Here is a 27953-nt window from a genome sequence, read left to right on the forward strand (position 1 = left end):
ATTCCTCGGTAACCTATCAGGTAGCCGGATTTTTTGATCTTGATAAAGGCTCGTTGGAGAACCGAAACGTGCAGAAGTGACTCCCAGAAACTAGATTCAGCCGTTTGAACGAAGACGGACAGAGCATTTTAATCTTGGTGCTCAAAAAATCCAGCTACCTGATAGGTTACCGAGGAGCATGTGAGTAAAATCCACGGCTGTTACTATCAGCTTACATAGGAATACAATATCGTCATCTCCTCTCGGACTGGTAACTCACGATTCAGAGGCCCGGTAAGACTTTTATTTTTCAGCCCCATGCCTGGAACAAGGATAAAACACCACAAATTATATTTAGTGAACCCTGGATGAGAATCTATTTTGAATCTTTTTTGATCTGTGTGCGCACACTCTACTTAAAGGTAACAATCAGTCATATTAGTCTATATATGCTAGTTATACGTTAGATATACAATTGTACCTTTGAATTGTATTCCCTGCTTTTTATTTTTAATTAGCGCCACTCTCACTTCCTTTGGTATATTTCAGTTATTGTAGTATGATATGTCTATAAAAGGGCTCTTGCTGAAATGAATTAGTCACATGTTTTGACACTTAAAATGTACATAGTATTCTTTGTTCATATACTAAGCCATTATTCTGATTTAAATGGTCGAACAAATTATTACTTTTATACTTTATTGTTATTCACTAAAGGTATATGCAATGAATGTTGATTTATTTGTCTTTTATGGCTACTATTAAGTAAACCATCTTTTGGAATACATAGGGTTAATTTTCCTGGCCATTGTTTTTAATCCAATCAGGAGATGGTGCACTCTGTTTAAATAGGCACTTCACATGCTAGGAATTAGTCTCTGATTAAGGTCTGGAAGACCGAAACCGGTCTGCCATGAATTTTATTCACATGTCCTGTTGTTTTAAACTGGAATAAAGCTACTAATTGTCATTTAAAGGCTTCTCTTTTGGAACTTTTTATTTACTTGTAATCTAGATCATTATTTGTATAGGAGACATCTCACCACTCGCAGGGACAACCCCTTTTTTTATAGAATTCCATGAGGGCTTCTGGAGTGGAAAACCCTGTCTTGACCAGCGATGGGGCCTAAGTATCTGGTTATTTCTCCAACATAGGTGTGTCCGGTCCACGGCGTCATCCTTACTTGTGGGATATTCTCTTCCCCAACAGGAAATGGCAAAGAGCCCAGCAAAGCTGGTCACATGATCCCTCCTAGGCTCCGCCTTCCCCAGTCATTCTCTTTGCCGTTGCACAGGCAACATCTCCACGGAGATGGCTTAGAGTTTTTTGGTGTTTAAATGTAGTTTTTATTCTTCAATCAAGAGTTTGTTATTTTAAAATAGTGCTGGTATGTACTATATACTCTGAAACAGAAAAGAGATGAAGATTTCTGTTTGTAAGAGGAAAATGATTTTAGCAACCGTTACTAAAATCGATGGCTGTTTCCACACAGGACTGTTGAGAGGAATTAACTTCAGTTGGGGGAAACAGTGAGCAGACTTTTGCTGCTTGAGGTATGACACATTTCTAACAAGACTTGGTAATGCTGGAAGCTGTCATTTTCCCTATGGGATCCGGTAAGCCATTTTTATTAAATAAGAATAAAGGGCTTCACAAGGGCTTTAAAGACTGGTAGACATTTTTTTGGGCTAAAACGATTGATTTATAAGCATTTTTAATAGTTTATAGCTTTGAGGAGTTATTTTATTCTTGGGAATTATGTTAAAGAAACGGCAGGCACTGTATTGGACACCTTTTTCACTGAGGGCCTTCTCTAATCATAGGCAGAGCCTCATTTTCGCGCCACTAATGCGCAGTTGTTTTTGGGAAGCAAGGCATGCAGATGCATGTGTGAGGAGCTCAGATACATAGAAAAAGCTTACTGAAGGTGTCATTTGGTATCGTATTCCCCTCTGGGCTTGGTTGGGTCTCAGCAAAGCAGATACCAGGGACTGTATAGGGGTTAAATGTAAAAACGGCTCCGGTTCCGTTATTTTAAGAGTTAAAGCTTTCAAATTTGGTGTGCAATACTTTTAAGGCTTTAAGACACTGTGGTGAAATTTTGGTGAATTTTGAACAATTCCTTCATACTTTTTCACATATTCAGTAATAAAGTGTGTTCAGTTTAAAATTTAAAGTGACAGAAACGGTTTTATTTTAAAACGTTTTTTGTACTTTATCAAGTTTATGCCTGTTTAACATGTCTGAACTATCAGATAGACTATGTTCTGTATGTGAGGAAGCCAAGGTTCCTTCTCATTTAAATAGATGTGATGTATGTGACAAACAATTTAGAGAAAATGATGCCCAAGATGATTCCTCAAGTGAGGGGAGTAAGCATGGTACTGCATCATCCCCTCCTTCGTCTACGCCAGTCTTGCCCACACAGGAGGCCCCTAGTACATCTAGTGCGCCAATACTCCTTACTATGCAACAATTAACGGCTGTAATGGATAATTCTATCAAAAACATTTTAGCCAAAATGCCCACTTATCAGCGAAAGCGCGACTGCTCTGTTTTAGAAAATACTGAAGAGCATGAGGACGCTGATGATAATGGTTCTGACATGCCCCTACACCAGTCTGAGGGGGCCAGGGAGGTTTTGTCTGAGGGAGAAATTTCAGATTCAGGGAAAATTTCTCAACAAGCTGAACCTGATGTGATTACATTCAAATTTAAATTGGAACATCTCCGCGCTCTGCTTAAGGAGGTGTTATCTACTCTGGATGATTGTGACAATTTGGTCATTCCAGAGAAATTATGTAAGATGGACAAGTTCCTAGAGGTCCCGGGGCCCCCCGAAGCTTTTCCTATACCCAAGCGGGTGGCGGACATTGTAAACAAAGAATGGGAAAGGCCCGGCATACCTTTTGTCCCTCCCCCTATATTTAAGAAATTGTTTCCTATGGTCGACCCCAGAAAGGACTTATGGCAGACAGTCCCCAAGGTCGAGGGGGCGGTTTCTACTCTAAACAAACGCACTACTATCCCTATAGAAGATAGTTGTGCTTTCAAAGATCCTATGGATAAAAAATTAGAGGGTTTGCTTAAAAAGATGTTTGTTCAGCAAGGTTACCTTCTACAACCAATTTCATGCATTGTTCCTGTCACTACAGCAGCGTGTTTCTGGTTCGATGAACTAGAAAAGTCGCTCGATAAAGATTCTTCTTATGAGGAGATTATGGACAGAGTTCACGCTCTTAAATTGGCTAACTCTTTTACTTTAGACGCCACTTTGCAATTGGCTAGATTAGCGGCGAAAAATTCAGGGTTTGCTATTGTGGCGCGCAGAGCGCTTTGGCTAAAATCTTGGTCAGCGGATGTGTCTTCCAAGAACAAATTGCTTAACATACCTTTCAAGGGGAAAACGCTGTTTGGCCCTGACTTGAAAGAGATTATTTCAGATATCACTGGGGGTAAGGGCCACGCCCTTCCTCAGGATAGGTCTTTTAAGGCTAAAAATAAACCAAATTTTCGTCCCTTTCGCAGAAACGGACCAGCCCCAAGTTCTACATCCTCTAAGCAAGAGGGTAATACTTCTCAAACCAAGCCAGCCTGGAGGCCAATGCAAGGCTGGAACAAAGGTAAGCAGGCCAAGAAACCTGCCACTGCTACCAAGACAGCATGAGATGTTGGCCCCCGATCCGGGACCGGATCTGGTGGGGGGCAGACTTTCTCTCTTCGCTCAGGCTTGGGCAAGAGATGTTCTGGATCCTTGGGCGCTAGAAATAGTCTCCCAAGGTTATCTTCTGGAATTCAAGGAGCTACCCCCAAGGGGGAGGTTCCACAGGTCTCAATTGTCTTCAGACCACATAAAAAGACAGGCATTCTTACATTGTGTAGAAGACCTGTTAAAAATGGGAGTGATTCATCCTGTTCCATTAGGAGAACAAGGGATGGGATTCTACTCCAATCTGTTCATAGTTCCCAAAAAAGAGGGAACATTCAGACCAATCTTAGATCTCAAGATCCTAAACAAATTTCTCAAGGTTCCATCGTTCTAAATGGAAACCATTCGGACAATTCTTCCTACCATCCAGGAAGGTCAATTCATGACCACGGTGGATTTAAAGGATGCGTATCTACATATTCCTATCCACAAGGAACATCATCAGTTCCTAAGGTTCGCCTTTCTGGACAAGCATTACCAGTTTGTGGCACTTCCATTCGGATTAGCCACTGCTCCAAGAATTTTCACAAAGGTACTAGGGTCCCTTCTAGCGGTGCTAAGACCAAGGGGCATTGCAGTAGTACCTTACTTGGACGACATACTGATTCAAGCGTCGTCTCTACCACAAGCAAAGGCTCATACGGACATTGTCCTGGCCTTTCTCAGATCTCACGGGTGGAAAGTGAACGTAGAAAAAAGTTCTCTATCTCCGTCAACAAGAGTTCCCTTCTTGGGAACAATAATAGACTCCTTAGAAATGAGGATTTTTCTGACAGAGGCCAGAAAATCAAAACTTCTAAGCTCTTGTCAAGTACTTCATTCTGTTCTTCTTCCTTCCATAGCGCAGTGCATGGAAGTAATAGGTTTGATGGTCGCGGCAATGGACATAGTTCCTTTTGCGCGAATTCATCTAAGACCATTACAACTGTGCATGCTCAGTCAGTGGAATGGGGATTATACAGACTTGTCTCCGACGATACAAGTAGATCAGAGGACCAGAGATTCACTCCGTTGGTGGCTGACCCTGGACAACCTGTTACAAGGGATGAGCTTCCGCAGACCAGAGTGGGTCATTGTCACGACCGACGCCAGTCTGGTGGGCTGGGGCGCGGTCTGGGAACCCCTGAAAGCTCAGGGTCTTTGGTCTCGGGAAGAATCTCTTCTCCCGATAAATATTCTGGAACTGAGAGCGATATTCAATGCTCTCAAGGCTTGGCCTCAGCTAGCAAAGGCCAAATTCATACGGTTTCAATCAGACAACATGACGACTGTTGCGTATATCAACCATCAGGGGGGAACAAGGAGTTCCCTGGCGATGGAAGAAGTGACCAAAATAATTCAATGGGCGGAGACTCACTCCTGCCACTTGTCTGCAATCCACATCCCAGGAGTGGAAAATTGGGAAGCGGATTTTCTGAGTCGTCAGACATTTCATCCGGGGGAGTGGGAACTCCATCCGGAAATCTTTGCCCAAATAATTCAATTGTGGGGCATTCCAGACATGGATCTGATGGCATCTCGTCAGAACTTCAAGGTTCCTTGCTACGGGTCCAGATCCAGGGATCCCAAGGCGACTCTAGTGGATGCACTAGTAGCACCTTGGAGCTTCAACCTAGCTTATGTGTTCCCACCGTTTCCTCTCATTCCCAGGCTGGTAGCCAGGATCAAACAGGAGAGGGTATCGGTGATCTTGATAGCTCCTGCGTGGCCACGCAGGACTTGGTATGCAGATCTGGTGAATATGTCATCGGCTCCACCATGGAAGCTACCTTTGAGACAGGACCTTCTTGTTCAAGGTCCGTTCGAACATCCGAATCTGGCCTCACTCCAACTGACTGCTTGGAGATTGAACGCTTGATTTTATCAAAGCGAGGGTTCTCAGATTCTGTCATTAATACTCTTGTTCAGGCTAGAAAGCCTGTAACTAGAAAAATCTACCATAAAATATGGAAAAAATATATCTGTTGGTGTGAATCTAAAGGATTCCCATGGAACAAGATAAAAATTCCTAAGATTCTATCCTTTCTTCAAGAAGGTTTGGAGAAAGGATTATCTGCAAGTTCTTTGAAGGGACAGATTTCTGCTTTATCTGTTTTACTTCACAAAAAGCTGGCGGCTGTGCCAGATGTTCAAGCTTTTGTTCAGGCTCTGGTTAGAATCAAGCCTGTTTACAAACCTTTGACTCCTCCTTGGAGTCTCAATTTAGTTCTTTCAGTTCTTCAGGGGGTTCCGTTTGAACCCCTACATTCCGTTGATATCAAGTTATTATCTTGGAAAGTTTTGTTTTTGGTTGCAATTTCTTCTGCTAGAAGAGTTTCAGAGTTATCTGCTCTGCAGTGTTCTCCTCCTTATCTGGTGTTCCATGCAGATAAGGTGGTTTTGCGTACTAAACCTGGTTTTCTTCCGAAAGTTGTTTCTAACAAAAATATTAACCAGGAGATAGTCGTGCCTTCTTTGTGTCCGAATCCAGTTTCAAAGAAGGAACGTTTGTTGCACAATTTGGATGTAGTTCGTGCTCTAAAATTCTATTTAGAGGCTACAAAGGATTTCAGACAAACATCTTCCTTGTTTGTTGTTTATTCTGGTAAAAGGAGAGGTCAAAAAGCAACTTCTACCTCTCTCTCTTTTTGGCTTAAAAGCATCATCAGATTGGCTTATGAGACTGCCGGACGGCAGCCTCCTGAAAGAATCACAGCTCATTCCACTAGGGCCGTGGCTTCCACATGGGCCTTCAAGAACGAGGCTTCTGTTGATCAGATATGTAAGGCAGCGACTTGGTCTTCACTGCACACTTTTACCAAATTTTACAAATTTGATACTTTTGCTTCTTCTGAGGCTATTTTTGGGAGAAAGGTTTTGCAAGCCGTGGTGCCTTCCATCTAGGTGACCTGATTTGCTCCCTCCCATCATCCGTGTCCTAAAGCTTTGGTATTGGTTCCCACAAGTAAGGATGACGCCGTGGACCGGACACACCTATGTTGGAGAAAACAGAATTTATGTTTACCTGATAAATTACTTTCTCCAACGGTGTGTCCGGTCCACGGCCCGCCCTGGTTTTTTAATCAGGTCTGATGATTTATTTTCTCTAACTACAGTCACCACGGTATCATATGATTTCTCCTATGCAAATATTCCTCCTTTACGTCGGTCGAATGACTGGGGAAGGCGGAGCCTAGGAGGGGTCATGTGACCAGCTTTGCTGGGCTCTTTGCCATTTCCTGTTGGGGAAGAGAATATCCCACAAGTAAGGATGACGCCGTGGACCGGACACACAGTTGGAGAAAGTAATTTATCAGGTAAACATAAATTCTGTTTTTGTTTCAGGAAACATGGCTTTTCAATTTATCAGATCCTTGGTTGAACAGCATCCAAGAGATACAGGATATATTTTTTCAAATGTCAGGAAACAGATTCTTTCTATTCTGAGCTTTCAGTAAACCAATGAAAACCCGGCAAGTCAGTCAGAACATTTTTTTTTCCAGTTTCTTCTTTTAGACTTAAAACAACAAAAATATTTAAGAGATATGAAACCAACATTTTTCTTTCATGATTCAGATAGAAAGAGCATACATGTCTAAACAGTTTTCCATTTTACTTTTATCAGCAATTTTGCTTCATTCTCTTGGTATTGTTTCTTGAAGGAGTAGCAATGCACTATTGGGAGCTAGCGGAACTCATGACCAATAACAGAAGACATAAATGTGCACCCACCAATCATCAGTTAGCTCCTGAACTTACCTAGGTATTCTTTTCCACAAAGGTTTCCAAGAGAACAAAGCAAATTAGATAAAAGAAAAAAATGGGAAAGTTGTTTTAAATTGTATGCTCTATCTATGCTCTTTCTGAATCATGAAAGAAAAAAAATGGGTTCATTAAGGATTCCTATCTCCAAATTTAATTAATCCAGATATTATTTCTAGGCAGCACATTTATTCTTAGCTGCAATGTTTCCATTAATGGTACAGTCTAGACCTTAGTCATCTTAAAGCTCTACCTTAGATTACGCTGCAACAGTAAAAAAGTTATTTTAAAATTAATAGTGTTTCTGGCCAGTTTGAAATGGCTGCCTAGCTCAGCCTACTGATGACATCACAATCTGGGCTGCATCTATGCACTCTGCTGAATAGCATTGACAGTCTGTTGAACCTAACTAGTGAGCTCTTTGTGATTGGAAGCCATATGCATCCTAGATCATGATGTCATCAGTGGGCTGAGCTTGGTAGACATTTTAAACTGGCCAGAAACCATATTCATTTTAAAATAACTTTTTTTACCGTTCCTGCAGCAAGATAGATAAATGGTGCAGGTGGCTATTTTTTAGCTTAATCTAAGGTAAAACTTTAAGATGACCAAGGTGTAGACTAAGCCAATAGCACTTCGATATCCATAGGCGTCAGCCTTACATAATGGTATGAAATTTGGAATCATTACTAAAGAGGGAGAGTGGTACTCTAACTTTCTGGAGATCACAGCAGCTTTAAAAACTGTGAAAACATGAGACCTCAGGTTACAATATACCTGGTGTCATCTGTATAATGATAATAGCGCTGGTATATGTCAGTCACATGAAGATACTTCCAGTAAGACTGCAAAAATAAAAAGGCAGCCCTCATCCTAAACTGTTTAAAACACAACCTAATAGCTGTTCATATTCCAGGCCTTTTAAATGTCTGTCAAATATTCTTAACCATCAGACTATTATTCAGCATAAATGCTTTGGTTGTTACTCATGGAGATGTTTCAGGAAATATTATTACACGCAAAGATGTTTCAGGAATTGAACCAAATGTTAGAACTCTTATCATTTGTATACCTCCAGTGAGACCTTGTGAGATAACTAAATAAGGGTTAGATAACGAGTGGAGCGCTATTTAGCGCTCATGCTCCCGTGTTAATTTCACTAGAGGTTACATTTTTAATCACTTTTGGGGGGGGGTTTGCAAAAGAGTTATAATCATTTTCAGGGTGATTTTTGGATTTGGTTTTATTAAAGATAGTATTTTTGGGGGGGTTGTTTTCATAAAGGGAATTTTTCAGAGGGGGCTATTTGGGGTTGGTACTTTATTTTCAGGATAGGGCTTTTACTGGTAGTGTTTTTTTTTTTTTTATTTGGTTATGTTTTTATTTTTTTAATGGTAGTTTTTTTATTTTTTGTAATTTAGGGGTCTTAGGCTAGAGGTCAAGGGGGAGTTAGCTGTTAGAGGGTTAAGTAGTGTAGGGGTTATCGCAGTGGGGTTGTAGAGGTTAAGGGGTTAAAAGTGTAGGGGGATAATATTGATGAGGGTTGTGGCAGTTTAGGGGTTAATAGTGTAGCAGGGTAGTTGTGATGGGGGATGTGGTAGAGTTGGGGTTAATATTGTTGGGAGTGGCTAGTGTAGGTCGTGAAACTTAATTTTAATGGTATTTTTTTGTGTTGAGTACAACTTTCTTTTCAAACACAAACCCTTTACGTTAGCTTTGAGAGTTTGAGCGTAAAATGCGATTGTGTTTGAGTGGTCGCATTTATTTTCAACTTGTAACATGAGCTTAAGTTAACGCAATCACAATATCGCACTCGTATTAACGTTACCACTCCATTCCAGCCCTAAATATTTAAAATACGATAAAGTTTTTTTTTTTTTTTTTTTATGGAAATAACTATGATGGCACAAGGCAGCTGTGTTTTAATTATGATGCAATAACATCTCCTGGTTTGTAGTAAAAGCCAGAAACATGCAGCTGTGATGCACCCTGATTCCTAGTAGTATCACAAATGAAGCAGTGATTTAGTCCTTCAAGCGTCCAAAACACAAATGGCCAGACTACGAGCGGAGCACTATTCAACAATTTCGCTAGAGCGCTAATTGTGCTAGAAGTAAATTTTTGCACACGTCGCGTTGAATGCAAAAAATTACCGCTCTCACGCTAATCCGACGAGCGCAAAAAGACCAACTTAAAAGATTGCGAATGCGCGATAACCTATTCCCCCATAGGAGTCAATGGAGCAGAAAAAGGGGGAAAAATCCTAACACGCCACTCACGCGGAAACATGTTGCATATTCTCATGTGCGCTAACCAACATGAAAATATTAATATTTCGCATTCCAATGTTCTTCGCATAGAAGAACATGCTCTATTTATTCTTAAATACATATTTCTACATTTATCTGATGTTTTTTTGGTACAAAATATATTTATACCTAAACATATTCCTTTATGTGCAGAACATTGGAATGTGAAATATTTACAGTAAATGCACAGTATAACACTTTATTAAATGTGAATGTTGCATAAATATGCTTTTACATGTTTTGAGCTACTTAACTGCAAAGGGCTCCAATGCACTTTTATATATTTATATATATATATATATATATATATATATATATATACACATGTGTGTGTCTATATACGTGTACATATGTATTTATATGTGTGTATATATATATATATATATATATATATATAAATACATATATATATATATATATATATATATATACACATATAAATACATATGTACACGTATATAGACACACACATTTTATATATATATATATATATATATATATATATATGTTATGCATAAAGTCAGATATTGGGTAATCCTAGGATTACCCTGGTAAAACGGACATTATCCAAGCGGCTGTAGGTAAAGCCTCATTTTCCAAGGTTCACTTAGGGTGGATGCCAGAGGATCGGCGGAGTTCCTTCCTTGAACCCCCAGGCGGAGGCAAAAAAAAATAGTGTAGTTGGGGGAATTACAGTACATCGGACTTTACCCACAGCTGACTTTACTTATAACATATATATATATATATATAGCCATCTTAAAACATGTATATGTATGTATGTCTTTGTTAAATCCATTTGCCTTATTTTCTAACACCTGAGACCTCATATATTTGAGCCCTTATAATTTTTTGTGCAATATTTATTTTAACAATTATTATTAGATAGCGGTGTTGTTATGAGTAATAAGAACTCTGAATGACTGAAAACTAAAACTGTCAGAGGCTAGAGAATGTTTGCCGGCCAACATTTATGCCAACCCAGGTACAACCTTGTCAGCCTGAGATATTAGCTAAAAGTCTTCCTTGTAAAGTTGATACTGAGCAAGGAAACATGGACAGATTAGCCTATACCTTTCCTCATTTACAAATCAGTTCCTGGTTTACTATACAAGGATGCTTTGTGCCATCTGTCATCTGCTGGTCTGGGCTATATCCAGGAATGGTTCACCCATTTGTGGCCATTTACTTCTGTCTCATCAGTGACCACTAGTAAAGCTCCTTTAATAGATTGTGAGCACTATGTTTATAGCGCTGTGGAATATGTTGGTTCTGTACAAATAACTGATGGTAATAACAATAATATGGTGCCCTTTTCACCCCTGTCCTGGCTCAGCCTTGTGGCTGGATCCCTCTTGCTTGCACTCTCACAGGTCTAGCTGCTTTTACTGGTTGAACCATCCTGACTTGTTTCTTTCACTTCTGTGCAGACCTCTAACAATTTGTTTCTCCAAATTAAAGGGACATGAAACACAAATCTTTTCTTTCATGATTCAGACAGAGCATGTTACTTTAAGCAACTTTCCAATTCACTTCTATTATCTAATTTGTTTTGCTGTCTTGGTAATCTTTGTTGAAAATGATACCTAGGTAGGCTCAGGAGCTGCTGATTGATGGCTGCTCATATATGCCTCATGTTATTGGTTCACCGATACGTTCAGTAAGCTCCCAGTAGGGAATGAAGCAAATTAGATAATAAAAGTAACATGGAAAGTTGTTTTAAATTGTATTCTTTGAGGCATATTTAAGAAATGTCTTGCGGACCTGATCCAACAGTGCGGATCAGGTCCTCAAGACATCGCTGAATGCGGAGAGCAATACGCTCTCTGCATTTAACATTGCACCAGCAGCTCACAAGAGCTGCTGGTGTAACGCCGCCCGCTGCTAACTCTCGGCCAATGGGCCGCCAGCAGGGGGTGTCAATCAACCCAATCGTACTCGATCGGGTTGAATTGTTGCGAGTCCTGTCCGCCTGCTCAGAGCAGGTGGACAGGGTTATGGAGCAGCAGTCTTTGTGACCGCTGCCTCATAACTGCTGTTTCTGGCGAGTCTGAAGACTCGCCAGAAACACGGGCCGTCAAGCTCCTTTCGGAGCTTGATAGTTAGGCCCATTTGTCTGAATCATGAAATACATTTTTGGGGTTTTATGTCAAGTGTTAATGCACACTGGATCCATAGTGGAATGGAGTGTCCTATCCTTTTTAATATTCTAATTAGAATTGGTGACTAATTTGTAGCTTATCCTTCAGTATCACAACATAATATCAATCAACAAAACAGATTTTCTTATTGTTTATCTATTTTTTATTTTTATGTAGTTAACACAAGGGCATGCTTGATATGCAACTAATGTTGTTTTATCTATGTTTATTCATATAATGAAAGAACAAGAAATGTGTATTTGTTTAAACATTAACTTAGCATTTACAAATATATAACAGAACAAGAAAAGCACAAACAAAATAGCTGTTTTCGTGCCCAAAAAAGCGTGTATTTTAGCAATAATATGCTAAAATATTTTGAAATGTGCATGCACAAAAAAAAAAGAGTTAAAATGTATTATGAATTGGTTGAAAAATAAAAATCTTATGCTTATAAAGTTTCTACTGATGAATTGAAATACCACTGTTTAATGTTCTTGTTGCAAAAGTATTGGAAGAGTTACCATTGATTGAATGCACTTGTTATAATCAAGAATTCTAATGCATTGTAATGCCTTTGAATTTAAAATCCTTGCTAAAAGCAATGCTTGTAATATGCACAAGTTAAGTAATCTTAGGCAAACAGCATATTTAAATATCTTTGAGTGTTTATATTTGATTCATTTAATTTTTAATATATATTTTGTAACATTTCTGTGATGCCAGCATAACTATTTGATTGAAACAAATAAAGCTTTGTGCATTATGTCACTTCTGAGGAAATAAAAATATTACTGAATATTGTTTTTGTTTTTTCTTTAGAACCATTTCAGTCATGTGAGACTATTTCCAGCAACAGTTCAACTGTCATGATGAAGTACATTCAGTGACCAAAATGTTAAAAATATCTGAAGCAATATATTTTTTTGTTCATGTTAAAAATAGAGCTATTTTAATTGATTTATATTATATTATTATAATTGCTGGTAAGACTAGTTCTTAAAACAATTTGACTCTAATATGTGTAAACTTAAAGTGATGGTAAAGTTGGGCTGTGTGGAATAGGTAGTTATCTTAATTACAATATATATAATAAAATCGCTGTTTATTTAATTTTCAATCTATTCCTAAATATTTAAATTTGGTATACAGTATTAGTTGTAGCTCCTTACCACTCCTTCCTCCACCCCTTTCAATTTCCAAGTTCTGGGACGTAGAGAGTGATCCCACCCGCTTTCTACGTAGGCATCCAAGCTCCCTCTTGAGATTAGCAGTGGTGCGCATGTGCAATTCACTTCTATATGCTCCGTCACGGAGTGAGGTATCAGAAGAAAAATGAAGAGCATGCGCAATGGATCAAAGGGGCGTTTTGTGTGGGGAGTTGGCCACCTAAAGGCCAGAAAATCAATTGGGCAGATGAGGAACGTCACTTAAAAAAAAAATGAGTATATCGACTCCGGGATAAAAACTTTTATTTTAAAATATAAAAACAAATTATGAATTAAAGTGGGGTTTTATTTTAATACTATTTACATGGATATGTTCCATACCCATCGAGTGTACCATCACTTTAATATTACAGAGTAAACTCATAAGTATACATGTATGGTTGAGGAGCCTAAATGTTAAAGGGACATTCCGGTCAAAATTTAAATGCATATAGATTAATTACATCTTTGAATAGAAACATATTTGCAATATAAATATACTAGCTAAACTGCTTCTAGTAAAACGTATTATTTTAGTGTTAACATTTTTCTCTGCACGTGCATGTGAAGCATAGCTAGATATTCTCAGTGCACCAGCATTTTTAATACTGCAGCTGTTCAGAGCACCAGTAGGGTTTGTATCATGTGAGTAATCAACAAATTGAGTCATTACTAGATGGTACAAGCACCTTAGACTCTCTTATGGGGATTCCAATTTCGGTTTGAATGTCCCTTTAATATCATGATGTGCAACCTTTTTATTTATTTTCATCATAAGCAGGTTTGTTGTAGCAATTTTGTTGGATTCTAGGTCATGTGCAAAAGATAAAATAATAAAACAAGATAACGTGAAATGACTCCCTTTCTTTCTTTAAATCTTTATTTTATTAAATGCAAAAAAGGTAAATATTACATTGCATCTTCTTTCCTGTCATTCAGAAAATGTTAAAGGCTCAGTAAAAACAGTAGATTTGCATAATCAATAAATGTATGATAAAAAGACAATGCACTAGCACTTAGTCTGAACTTCAAAGGAGCAGTAGATTGTTTATAAAAATGTTTAAAGTTATGTCTATTTCAATTCCCACTGTGTCATGTGACAGCTATCAGCCAACCACAAATGCATCCTATATTATAAAAGGCCAAGTGTGTTTGTCTGAAGCCGTCATGCGCAGTAGAGACTGCGCGCGGACAAACACACCTGGCCTTCAGCTGCAGAGAAGTGCGCACTGCAGAAGCTGCCTGGTGGGGGCGTGACCGGCGTCGGGCGTGCCGTGATGGGGCGTGGCCGGCGTGACGAGGGGGCATGGCCGGCGGGCGTGGTGAGGGGCTTGGCCTCGCGAAAGCGCGCGGGAGGGGCGTGGCCTCGCGGGAGAGACCAAAACAGAGGAAGGAAGGAAAGAAAGAAAGCGAGCAGAAGAGGGGGGAAGAGAAAAAGAGCGAGAGAGTGGGAGAGAAAGAGGGGGAGAGAGGGGGGAAAGAGAGCTTAAAAGAGAGGTGGGAGAGAGAGCGCAAAAGAGAGGGGGAGAGAGCGCAAGAGAGGGGGAGAGAGAGCGCACAAAAGATGGGGAGAGAGAGAGCTCAAAAGAGAGGGGGGATAGAGCGCGCAAAAGAGAGGGGGGAGAGGGAGCGCAAAAGAGAGGGGGGAGAGTTTAAAAGAGAACGCAAAAGAGAAGGGGGAGACAGAGTGCAAAAGAGGGGGAGAGAGCACAAAAGAGAGGGGGAGAGAGCGCAAAAAAGAGGGGGAGAGAGCGCAAGGGGGAGACAGAACATAAGAGAGGGGGAGAGAGCGCAAAAAAGAGGGGGGAGAGAGCGCAAAAGAGTGGGGAGAGAGAGAGAGCTCAAAAGAGAGGGGGGGAGAGAGAGCTCAAAAGAGAGGGGGGAGAGAGAGCTCAAAAGAGAGGGGGGAGAGAGAGCTCAAAAGAGAGGGGGGGAGAGAGTGCACAAAAGAGGGGGGGGAGAGTGCAAAAGAGAGGGGGAGAGAGCGCAAAAGAGAAGGGGGAGAGAGAGTGCGAAAGAGGGGGAGAGAGAGCAAAAGAGAGGGGAAGAGAGCAAAAGAGAGGGGGGAGATAGAGCAAAAGAGGGGGGGAGAGAGAGAGAGAGCAAAAGAGGGGGGAGAGAGCAAAATAGGGGAGAGAGAGAGCAAAAGAGGGCGAGAGAGAGCAAGAGGGGGGAGAGAGCAGATGAAGGGGGGAAGAGAGAGAGCGAGCAAAAGAGGGGAGAGAGAGCAAAAGAGGTGGGAGAGAGAGAGCACAAGAGGGGAGAGAGAGAGCAAAAAAGGGGAGAGAGAGCAAAAGAGGGGGGAGAGTGCAAAATAAGGGGGAGAGAGAGAGAGCGCAAAAGAGAGGGGGGAGAGAGAGGGAGCAAGGGTTGGAACCGCGGTACCTAAAAAATTGGCCTGTGTACACGGGCTTTAGGACTAGTATATGTATATTCTGTAAGTTTGGGCAAAATACTATTCTCTCAACTAATATTTTGACAGAAATTATTCCATTCACATTTAACAGGAAGATTAGGCACTAGTGGTCTGGCGTATCTGGTGCCTTACCAGGGGTAGGGACTTTAAATCGGCCAATTCTTTTCTAATGCACATAATGTCAGCTACATCCTACTTAGAAGACAAAGAGCTAAAGGGACGTTTCATTATTGTGTTTAAAAAGCACTAAGAAGTGGGATATACTTAATAGAAATCATTGCAATATGTATTATTTATCGTTTAAAAAAGGATTTTACCTCTTTATTTTTTTTTATTTTTTTTTTACTTGATTTGTGCAGTGTCCATTACTTTCTGTCACAGCCCTAGAAGGGGACTGGGGTCTCTACAGGAAGGCTTATCTATTTTGATGACATAAATCTGCTAGAGTAACTTAAACTGTCTTAGGGCCAGATTACAAGTTGCACAGCAATTCTAAATTTACTGTTAGCGATATGGTTTTTGCGATTCTCGGGATCCGCTTGTATTACAAGTTGAAAAAAATATGTGTTTTTTTTCACTAGCGGTAGCCAGAGAATCACAAACATCTCTAGCGGAATTTTGGCATGCGCTTGCATGTGTTCTCCCATAGAAATCAATAGAGAAAAAAAGGGTGGAAAAAAAACACCCTACTCGCGAAAACCACAAAAAAGTGAGAAAAAAACACTCTACCATAAGCACCTAGCCTAATAACCCCTAATCCACCATCCCCCACCCCCCACAACGCAAACACTAAATAAAAGTATTAGACTTCCGGTGGGCGTGTCTTCTGGATGGCAGCAACGGGTATGAGCTCCGCTCCTAAAATACCTACTCAAACCCTTTTCTGCATCACCTAGGATAGCCATCCAGTTCCCACAACGTTCTTTTTCCTTCTGGGGGACTTTGTAGTGGTCACCGCCAGTGGAACTTGTACTACTGTGCAGGGCTTTCCACCCGCCCTGGCCCCGGCTGTGAACATCGCGCTACCCACGTGGCAGAGGATCTGTGCACTGAGGAGATAAGTGCAACGCCACACGGGTATACTCCGGATCCATTAAGAGCTCCTCTGAACTGCAGAGTGGGAGCTTCGAATGATCTCAGCAGCTATTTCGGAGCAGTATCAATAACGGGCGGTGAGTGTATTATTGTGCCTTCCCCATACTGCGCAGTTAGCTGTAAGAGCACTGGTCTTTAATCAGACTCTATATCACAGGCATATTGTCAGTAAACCCCTTCTCCTGTGTACCCATCTGGTGTGAGGGGCATTGGGGAAGGTGGTGGTCAGTGCTTTTACATTTTCTCTGCAGGACACCAACTCGTGGAGGCTGAGGACTGCTTTTTTCTCTCACGTGAGCTTACCAGATACTGCAATTTTAATGTTTCTGTATTGCTTATTGTTTACTGTTATGTTTGATGTGGTTGTGAGGGTGGGTGTGGATGTAGTAGCCTAGTTTTCCGGCTCTCGGGGCCCTGGGCCTCTTATAAACCAGATCCCTAGGTGGCTGCTACCTTGTTATGGGACCTTTTTTGCCTTGTGCCTCGTGAGCTGGGAACTGAGGGGGGATTGCCCTCAATATGTTACATTAACTAGCTACTCTCCCAAAATGTTTTTTTAGTTCATATATTCCTGGTTCTGAACGTCTACCCAGCTTTCTAAAAAATGCACATTGTCTAGTTAGCATTATATCTATGTCTAGGGTACAGAGTACTCATTGTTTACCTTACACCCCTTATTTTAGACGCTGTAGGCGACAGTGCTCGATTAAATTCAATTTGAATGTATTGGGGTATCAGGTAGTACCTGTTTATCACAAAACCCATGGGAGACATGTCTTTTTTCTAGGTAATGAGACTCCCCTTAGTATGGTCTGTGAGATTTACAAATTACTGCTGTTTATAATGTTACTGCATAATCTATGTTTCTGGGTGCTGGGCCTATCTAACCCAACAGCCAAGGTGCCTTTTTGTTTATCTCCCCCCCTGACCCTTCCCCCTTGGCTCTCTCCGCTCCTCCTGAAACACTCAATCAAAACACAAGTCAATTTTAACTCACCTACGTAGACTGAATGCTGATGTGGCCCTTTTGCAGGAGACACATTTAGGGGATGAGGAACATGAGAAGCTGAGATCAGATTGGGTGGGGAGGGTTTTGTATTTATCATATAATTCCTCTAGTAGAGGATTAGCTATACATTTTGGTAAACGCTTACAGGTTGACATTCTTAATACAGTTGCTGATCCAGAAGACAGATTTCTTATTGCACAGATTTCCATAGATTCCACAGCTTACACCTTATGTAACATTTATGTGCCCAATCACAAGGTGTTTACATTTTGGGAAACCTTAACATATACCCTAGCCCCATTTATGGGTCCGAACTTGATAATTGGAGGTGATTTTAACCTATCCCCATAGCCTCTTTTGGACAGAACCTGGGTGCAAGGGGTCCCAGTGGCCAGCAGGTTACGGAATTACAAGGGGAGGTTTGAAAAGAGCACACGTTATAGCACACGTAGCGGAGCTTAAGCGTAAAACTCACTACAAGTATAATACCCTTCAGTCTGCACTGGGCCAAACCTATCTAGCATACTGCACCCATAGGTCGCGTGATTTGTATGATAAATATATTAAGGCTAAATTGGAGTTAGACACTTTTGTTAAGCAGAGGACAGCTGCCGGACTATTAAAGACGGCGAGTAAATTCTATCGTTTTGGTAATAAGGCGGGGGGGCTATTGGCCACCCTTTTGAAGGCCCAGTGCGCCAGGAAAGACATTGCAGCGCTTAGATTCCAGGGAAGACGTATAGAACCCCCTCGAGGCTGTCTCGCTGCTTGGCGTCTTACTACACGCACCTATATACTAGCCAACCACCAACCAACCTTAATTCACAGACAGACTTCTGGAGCTCCCTTACAGTTCCTCACCTCACAGGGGAGCAGATAGAGTCCCTAAATGCTCCGATATCTTCAGAGGAAATACAATATACTATCAAATCCCTGTCCCTGGGGAAAACTCCCGGTCCAGATGGCCTCCCAGTGGAGTTTTTTAGACTTCTATCCGCCCAGATATCCCCTACCCTCTCAAGAGTATATAACGTGCTCCTCTGGGAGGATTGTCTTCCCTCTAACCCTTTCACTTTAGCGCATATTACCCTAATCCCTAAACCTGGAAAAGACCATTCCCTCCAAGAGTCTTATCGCCCAATCTCCCTGCTAAACACCTATTATAAAATAATGATGAAGATTTTGGCCAGTAGACTTAAAAACATTATCCCCTCTCTGTTGCATGCCGATCAAACGGGTTTTGTAGCGGGCAGAACATCGGTGGTCAACATACGCAAGGCCCTTCATGCTATTAATCACTTTTGGTTAGGGGCTGACGCCCCACGGGGGCGGAGGAATCAGGAGGCCTTCCTGCTATCTTTGGATGCAGAGAAGGCTTTCGATAGAGTGGAATGGTCACACCTTCTCCACACCCTGGAGCGGTTTCACTTTGAAGGCCCCTTTCTTAATTTCTTAGGCAAACTTTATTCTACCCCAATGGGTACCCATCAGGGTTGCCCACTTTCTCCCCTGCTCTTTGATTTGGCTTTGGAGCCACTTGCCCTTAAATTGAAACAGACATATCCGAGAATACTTTTGAACAATCACAGGGTACATATGGCATTATATGCCGATGATATGCTCCTCTTCATTTCAGACCCCGCTCTTCATGTCCCTAGGATTATAGATGTTTTAACATGTCCAAATCCGAAATCTTATGGCTAACCGACCACAAATCTGATGGATTCCCATATCCTTTTACTGTTCAACCGAATACCCTGACATATCTGGGAATTGAACTTCATCGCAACCCACACAAAATCTATGACCTTAATATCTCTAAACAATGTAGTCGACTACAGTCCCAGCTTAAGGCCTGGACCAAGCTCCCCCTAGGTATATCTGGACGAATAAATCTTGTGAAAATGTCGATTCTGCCTAAGTTGTTGTGTCCTCTACTGATGTTGCCTTTCCTTATCACTAGGAGAGATCTTATGACCACTAATAAGGCAATACAGTTATTTATCTGGAAAGGGAAAAGAACACGTATTGCGGCCTCAAAATTATATCAGTCTTATCTTGGTGGAGGCTTAGCCCTCCCGAACCTAAGATGGTACAACTGGGCTGCACTGATACGTTTGACACTGGACTGGCAGCTTCGTTCGGCACATTTCACTGACTCCTCGCTGGAGGGGGCCATGGTAGCACTGCACTCCTTGGCATACCTCCCTTACATCCCATAGCGAGACCTCCCAGTGGAAATTAAACATAATATAATGTACAAAGATTTATTAAAAGCTTGGTGGTGGGCCCTTAGATATCTGGGTAGGAGATCCCCCTCCCCAAGGTTCATCCCATTGACGGGAAACAAAGACTTCAAAGGCCGGTTGTGAGACAGCTCCATTCCAGATATGGAAAGCAAGGGGTGTTGATTCCATCAGCGTTTTCCTGGACCCTCTGCCCCATACTGTCAGATCCTTTCAGGACCTGAGACGTGAATTTGACTTGCCTAACACACATTTTTATGCGTATCTTCAGTGCAGACACTACGTAAATACACTTATAGCCAAGGACCCTAACTTTTGGGATCTCTCCCCTTTCGCGATCTTCCACACAGCCTTTAAATTAGGTAGATTCTCTATGTCTCCGATCTACCAGGGACTGCTAAGACGCGCAGCGGACTCAAATATTATGGGTCGTATAAGAAATGAGGGCATAGACGACATTACTCCTGATGACGTTACAAATAGCTTGACTCTGACCAAAGCCTGGCGATTCCACACAGAGAAATGCAAACTAGGTTGCTTAATGGAGACTATATTACACCGGCACGCTTGGCACATTGGAATCCTGCATGTCCGAACAAATGTATTAAATGTTCCCTGCCCAAACCCACAATTAGCCACTATTTCTTTGACTGCCCATGTGTCTGGCAATTCTGGTGCCAGATACAATACTGGATCAAAATTACTCTGAAAACTGATGTAACTCTAGATTTAAAAGCAGTATATCTGTTTGGATGGAAGGGAGTGAATGGCACCATGCAGGTTATGCTGACTTTGTGTATTCTTTTGGCCCGTCAATGTATTCTGACCCTCTGGATCACCAACAAGGCCCCCTCTATATCTCAGTTTAAGCACTGTTTACTCAGACAACTCTTTGTAGAGCAGCTTGAAATGATTTTAGAAGCATCTCTTTGGGGAGATTGGAATATTCAGGACTTTGAACAGGGTAATGTCGTACAATCCAATGGGTGGGAGGAGGCTCTGATTGAAGGTTAAACATTTCTGGCGTGGATGAATGATTGACTGCGGGAGTTGCACTGTGTCTTAGCTGGAAAGTTTGGGGAGCGGGGGGAGCCTTTCCCATCTCCCTTTTACCTTGCTTTTTTCTACACCTGGGCGATAAATACTTAGGGATAATATGTTTTGTTAATTGTTTATTATTGATGTTGTTTATTTGGAAAATGTGAAAATGTAAGTTGGTATTGGGTGTTTTACATGGACTTCTTTACCTGATAATCTCAACAAAAGCAGCTGCCAACCGGAGGATGTATGCAGTTCTTAAGACTATCACTCATTGTCATATCTCTATTTCTAAAAAGTTATAACCAGTGAATGTATTGTTCTGCCGGGAAGGCTATGTATAACCATTGTTTATCCATGTGAACCCAAATAAAAAGAATTAAAAAAAAATATAATAAAAGTATTAACCCCTAAACCACTATCCCCCCACAACGCAAACTATCTAGATAAACTGTGAACCCCTAAAACGCAATCCCCCCACAACGCATAGTAATAAACTAATAAAACAACCCCCTAACTTAACCCTAATTAAAATACGGCGGTTTAGGGGTAAATAGTTTATGTACTTTGCATTGTGGGATGATTGTGGTTTAGGGGTTAATAGTTTTATTTAGTGTTTGCGATGTGGGGGGATGTTGGTTTAAGGGGTTAATAGTGTGGTTCATGGGTGTAAGTACTTTATAATGTATTTTTTGTGTGTTTTGTGCAACTTTTTAGTTTCGGAAAACACTTTACCAGAGCTCTTAGCTCACGCTATGGATTGATGCGAAAGGATGTATTGTGCTAGTACAATGGCGATTTCGCTCCACCTGTAATATCGGCAGGAAGAAAAATTGATTGCGAAATCGCCATTGCGCTAGCCCAATGTCTGTCATCACTAGTAAACTTGCCCTTAGTGTTTACTGTTTGCAAGAGAATCAGTAAGGCCTAGATTAAAAGTGGATTGCAAAAATATTAATAATATTGAGCCCTAACAGCAGTCAAGTTAAATCAGTAGTGTGACTCTTCATGCGCTCGTATTACAATTCGAAAGTAAAAGTTTTGCGTGTGAGCAAAAGACTCAGGTTTTCTAACATCTGGAAGTCGGATAGTGCGACCACGCTAACTCCCTTTCGCCATAGACCTCTATGGGCCACGCTACAAAAACCTCTTCTGGCTTTCACTTGCGTACTAACCCTAAGGAGCGCTGGGCCAAATGCGCTACAGTCGAAGGTGTATTAAGAAATACTTCAAATACTTTTGTTCTTTTTAATTTTAAATATAACAATCCAATTCAGATGCACTCACTCAAACTCGTATCCACTGGGGTGTTCCATTTTACAATTGCAATATATTATCCACTGATAGGCACTCACTGGATATTTGTGAAATGTAATACATAACTTTTTTACTCACTTCTAAAAATACATAACATTTCAGTGTCACCTGACACCAATGTATAGGACAAGAAATAATAAATATTGCAGTGCCAAATCAGTAACACATAGGCGCCCATTTAACAAGCTCCGTAGTGAGCTTCTGGGCACGTGTTTCTGGCGAGCCTTCAAACTCGCCAGAAACAGCAGTTATGAAGCAGCGGTCACAAAGACCGCTGCTCCATAACCTGTCCGCCTGCTCTGAGTAGGAGGACAGATATCGCCGGAAATCAACCCGATCGAGTACGATCGGGTTGATTGACACCTCCCTGCTGGCGGCCCATTGGCCGCGAGTCTACAGGGGGCAGCATTGCACCAGCAGCTCTTGTGAGCTGAAGGTGCAATATTAAATGCGGAGAGCGTATTGCTCTCCGAAATCAGCGAGGTCTTGCAGACCTGATCTGCACTGTCGGATCCGGTCCGCAAGACCTTTAATAAATAGGCCCCATAGGCTCCAAAAAATATCTCCTAATCTGAATTCAGAAACTCTATGCAATAGAAAATAAAACGGAGCGTTGGAGGCTTAAATGTGAACAAGATTTGTTAAATAAAAAAATCACAGTAAATTTGTATAATAGATGCACACAGAAATCCAAATATTACATAGATTTAGTAATACAAAAAAGAAATGAAAAATAATACAACTCCGAGATGTATATATGCACATAGATTGTTATTGTTGGCTAAAACAGTCCAATTTAAAAAAGAAGTTTCAAAAAAATGTTTTAGATGTGAAAGTGTCCAAATATTTGTGGAGATTTATAAGTGAATATAATAAAAGTATAATAATAATCTAGATGTGTTAGAATGTGTATATGTTCCTAAAAATAAATAAAATTAAAAATAGTATTCCAAAAAGTGATCAAATGATACTGATATTCCAATTTGTGTTTATACCTGAAATAAATAAATGTATAATAGTGTAGATTGCCAAGTACAAAAAAAAGAAAGCCTAATTAGGCTTGTCAGATTGTCTAAAAGGATAGCAAGAGTATGTAGACAAATATCCAGGGAAATCGAGCAGACAGTCCTTTATGGTTGACTTGTTTCAGCCCCAAACATCAGACCTTTATCGAGACTAAGGTCTGCTGAGTAAATTATAATTTAAAAATACCCCCTTAACCAACTAGATACCTTTGGGATCATGGTTTTGCCACCCGGAAAAAAAACATGAAAAGATAAATTAAAGGGGACCAAAAAATAATTGTTTAGTATGCTTAAAATAAAAACATCCGGTTTAAAATTTTGACTAAGAAATAAAATACGTTAATGCTCTTTTGGCACTTAGCAACAAGTGCTAAGTTTAGTGAAAACAAATAATTTCTGGTTTTGATTTAAAGGATTATGGGAAGTGTAGTTAAACTTGAATGCACACGCATTATTATGTTTGTTGGAAAAAACACCACACCCCAATGACTACCGAGTGTCTATAAAAATAAAATTATAGCAGTTACAAAAGATAATATATTACAAATCTGACGGAACAAAGATGTTTGAGTAAATGAGAGTTGGCTGGAATTATCACAAAAAGAATTAAATATAAAATAGAATGAGGATAAAAAATAATCCTTGCAAATTTATACAAATTATATTCAATATAACAGATTATACAAAGTTTGATCAATCTAAAATGTTCTTTAATAAAGATAACTGTATTAGTAACAGCAAAAATATATATAATGGTATGTTATAAATATTCACAACTATTTCTTATTTAAAAGTTGTCATTAAAAACTTTAATTAAAAACAGTGTTAAAAGCAACTTTAGTTGAATAACATTAAAAATACATAAAACATTAATGTAAAATAATAAATATATATGTATATGAAAAACATACATAAAGTATATATATGTATAAAAAAACATACCTATATATAATATATAAATAAATATATATAAACAAATTATACAGTGAAACTAGTGCCAACTACATTAAGATGAACTGATAAAAAATAAGTTGGTAGTAAAATTGATAGAAACCTAATCTTCATATAAGGCAAGAACTATTACAAACAACACATGTAATCAACCAATCAAAATTGTATCTATAATATTATTTATAGTAAATAGAAAATTTCGGTAAAGACATTGAGACCTCTGGTATAAACACAATCAATGTTAAAAATCCACTTGCATTCTACAAATAAAACTTTATTTTCTAGGTCACCATCTCTCCAATGTCTTTCAGCTTTACATTACCTTATATTTAAAACTTGTATTATCGCTATTATGATGTTCTTTAAAATGCTTATACAGGTGAATGTCTTTTTTTCTCATTTGATTTGGTATAGGTGTTCCCTAATTCTATCCTTGAGCATACAGATGTTGTCCTACATATTGTAGCCCACTTCCACATTCTATTTAATAAATATAAGGGTATATACAAGGGTATATTGTTGTTGCACTGTATCAGTTCTTTTATCTTAAATGTAACTTTAGAATAAAGAGCAGTCGTTTTCATACCATGTTTACATGCCTTACAAAATTGACATGGAATGAACCCCGGTGAGTTTTTAACCACTTAAATTTGTATCATATAGGGTATTTTTAATAGTCTTAGGTATGCTCTGAGCTAAGATAAATTTTAAATTTTGTGTTTTTCAGTATATGAATCTTGGTTTATTCTCCAATAATATTGTAATCTTTAAGCAGATGTCTATCTTTTTTTAATTTTATTAATAAGATATTGATTTTCACTGTATTCTGTAATCAGAGGTACCATTAGTTTTCCTTCTTTATCATTCTGTGTGTGTGTTTTTGTTTTGTCTTTATATTTCAGTAGGGAGCTTCTCTCTGTTAGTTCATCTTCTTTAATGTTTTTAGTAATAACGCTCTAAGAACATGTTTTTATGTAGCTCAGTTTGTTCTTCCGTTCTTTCTTTATTCGAGCAGTTATTTTCAATGCGTAGCAGTTGACCTTTTAGAATATTGGATTTCCACCTTTCATGATGACAACTTTGAAGGCGCGGTGTATTTATTATAGTCCACGTCTTTAAAGAATGTGTAAGTCTAAATATTATCATTATTAATTGAAATATTCAGGTCTAAAAAGTGAATATTTGTTAAACTATATTAGTATCTAAATTTTAAATTGGCATAATTCTTATTCATTGCTTTGAGCTTATAGTTTAGATTAAAATATAATCTATATACCTGCAGTAAAGGACACAGGTCCGCGCTTGCAGGGCAAGAACCCCAGAAAATCTGTTCCCATCTGCCCATATATAAATAAGCATAACTTGGCGCGGACCTGGTACCCGTAGCTGCACTGCACAGTTGTTTATAAAATCTTCCCTCAACATTAAAATAATTATATATGAAGATGTATAAAATACTATCGGTAATAAAATCTTTCTGTTCTTATGACATGAATAAATCTTTGTTCAAAAAATATTTAACAGTTTCAATTCTGTCATCGTGTGGTATGCTGATATATAATGAGGCTACATCACAGGTGACAAAAATGTCACTATAGTTACATCTTGTAAGATCTTGATTAAGGAGGTGACATACTTCTGTAGGTTTCTGTCAATATACTCAGATAAATTTCTGGTTATAGACCCTATACCAGAAAGACCTTTATTTTTAGCTTCATCCAGCATTTTAGTCAGTTTGTCCTTATATTTATTAGTAGGGTCTTGAATAAGTACTTCATATATGACATAGTCTGCAAAAAGTATCTTAACATAAGTATCTTTGTCTAATAAGACAATCCCCCGACCCTTATCGCCTAGTTAAATTACCACATCTTTGTTTCAAGTCTTTTAATAGTGTCTCATTGGGATCTACCTAAGTTAGTTAAATAAAATTAAAAAATAGGGGGGCGTGTCCGGGTGGCGGCCATGCTAGGTTGTTTTAATCAGAGCTCCTCACTGAACTTCCACCTCCTAGCTGTTTTCGGAGATTTATTGCCAGTTTTGTGGGAAAAGCACTTGATCACGGAATAGAGGAGGAAATTCTGAACAGTTTGATGCCCATAAAGCTGGGCTTGCATTTTATGGGCCTGAACCCGGACCTCAATAATACTAGGTGGTGGCCTAAGGCCGCAATTGCAAACATTCATCCCCCCATAAGCCTAAGAAATCTGTCTGAATAAGCTCAATAGCCGCTACTGACGTGAGAACAACGAACATGGAGATGTCTTGCAGAATTTTACAAGCTCTACTATCAAAATTAGAAACTAAAAATTGACGCATATTCTATAACTACTGCCAATAAATTATGACAGTACATCATCCAACATAATCTATATGATATCTGGAGGACACTGCACCATAACAACAGAGACTATACATATTTTTCCAGACCACATAACTCCTACTCGAGACTTGACCACTTCTTCACTGACTCGTGGACTCTAAATAGAGTCTTAACGTCACATATTAGGGTCTGCCCATGGTCGGATCATGATATCCTTACGTTCACTCTCTCCACTGACTTTACCACTGAGTCTAGGCCTAGCTGGAAATTCCCGAAGCAAATGCTCCACGATAAAGCCTTTAGAGCCTCCCTTCAGACCTCTATTATAGAGTTCCTGAGAATAAATGAAACTCCAGGTATGTCCCCCCAAACTGTGTGGGCCGCCTTGAAAGCATACATAAGAGGGATATGCATTAGGAGAAAGGCAATATTAAGACGCCAAGCAGGCTTGCCCCTAGGTCTTCTCATGGCTGAGCTGCGCTCTGTAGAACAGGAGAATAAAGATTCTCCAACTACACGTCTAGCTGATAAAATTAAGGAACTAAGAACACAACTGGCGGACAGGGAACTGCAGAGAGTTAAAGAATCCTATGTTCGATTCAAAAAGCTGATGTATTGCCAAAGTAACAAGGCCTCGACCCTTCTTGCCCACAAACTAAAGGGCAGGACAGCGGCAGCTAGGATTTTGTCACTTAAAAGGGACAATATCTCGGTCTTCTCACCCAAGGAAATTGGGGAGACGTTTGCGGCCTACTACTCTGACCTGTATCATCTTAAGCCCTTGATGGCTAACAAAGAGTCCTCTTCACGTGAGGTGATTGACTTTCTGCAAAACCTAGATTTACCAACTCTCCCAGAGGAAGATAGAGAAGCACTTAAAGCCCCATTTTCCTTAAATGAGCTTAACTTAGCCATTAAACATACCCATAATAACAAAGCTCCAGGCCCGGATGGCTATCCGGCAGCCTTCTATAAACTGTTCAAAACAGAATTAAACAAGATCCTCCTTAGGGTCTTTTCTGAAGCGCGAGAGGCAGGTTCATTTCATAAAGAATTTCTGCAGGCAGTAATCCTGCCCATCCCTAAGCCAGACAAAGATCCCTCACTATGTACGAGTTACAGACCAATTTCACTGATAAATTGCGATGTCAAGCTATATGCCAAACTTTGGGCTAATAGCCTCAATAGCCTGTTCCCGAAGGTGGTACACACGGACCAGGTTGGGTTCACGTTTGGTAGGGAGGGCCCAGACAACTCTCGGAAAAAGCTGAACATACTTACAGAGGCATCCCGACTGAAGTTGCGCATGCTGGCCCTGTCGCTGGACGCAGAGAAAGCGTTTGACAGGGTCAGATGGGAATACCTGTGGCACACGCTCGCCCAATTTGGCATACCAGAAGGAGTGATTACTGCGATACGAGCCCTATACTCTTGCCCCTCTGCAG

General features: G+C 40.0%; 1 protein-coding gene across 1 annotated transcript in view; it reads left to right on the top strand.

Annotated features, from left to right (window-relative positions):
- The window catches only part of DDHD2 (DDHD domain containing 2), a 658501-nt gene extending 644559 nt beyond the window's left edge, over window positions 1–13942 (top strand). The window contains exon 18 of the mRNA XM_053718087.1: window positions 12703–13942. The gene's annotated coding sequence lies outside the window, so the exon portion shown is untranslated. The remainder of the gene's footprint in view (window positions 1–12702) is intronic.
- Window positions 13943–27953: the final 14011 nt, after the last annotated feature.

The sequence above is a fragment of the Bombina bombina genome, chromosome 6 (assembly GCF_027579735.1).
Source record: "Bombina bombina isolate aBomBom1 chromosome 6, aBomBom1.pri, whole genome shotgun sequence".
Classification (NCBI taxonomy): Eukaryota; Metazoa; Chordata; class Amphibia; order Anura; family Bombinatoridae; genus Bombina; species Bombina bombina.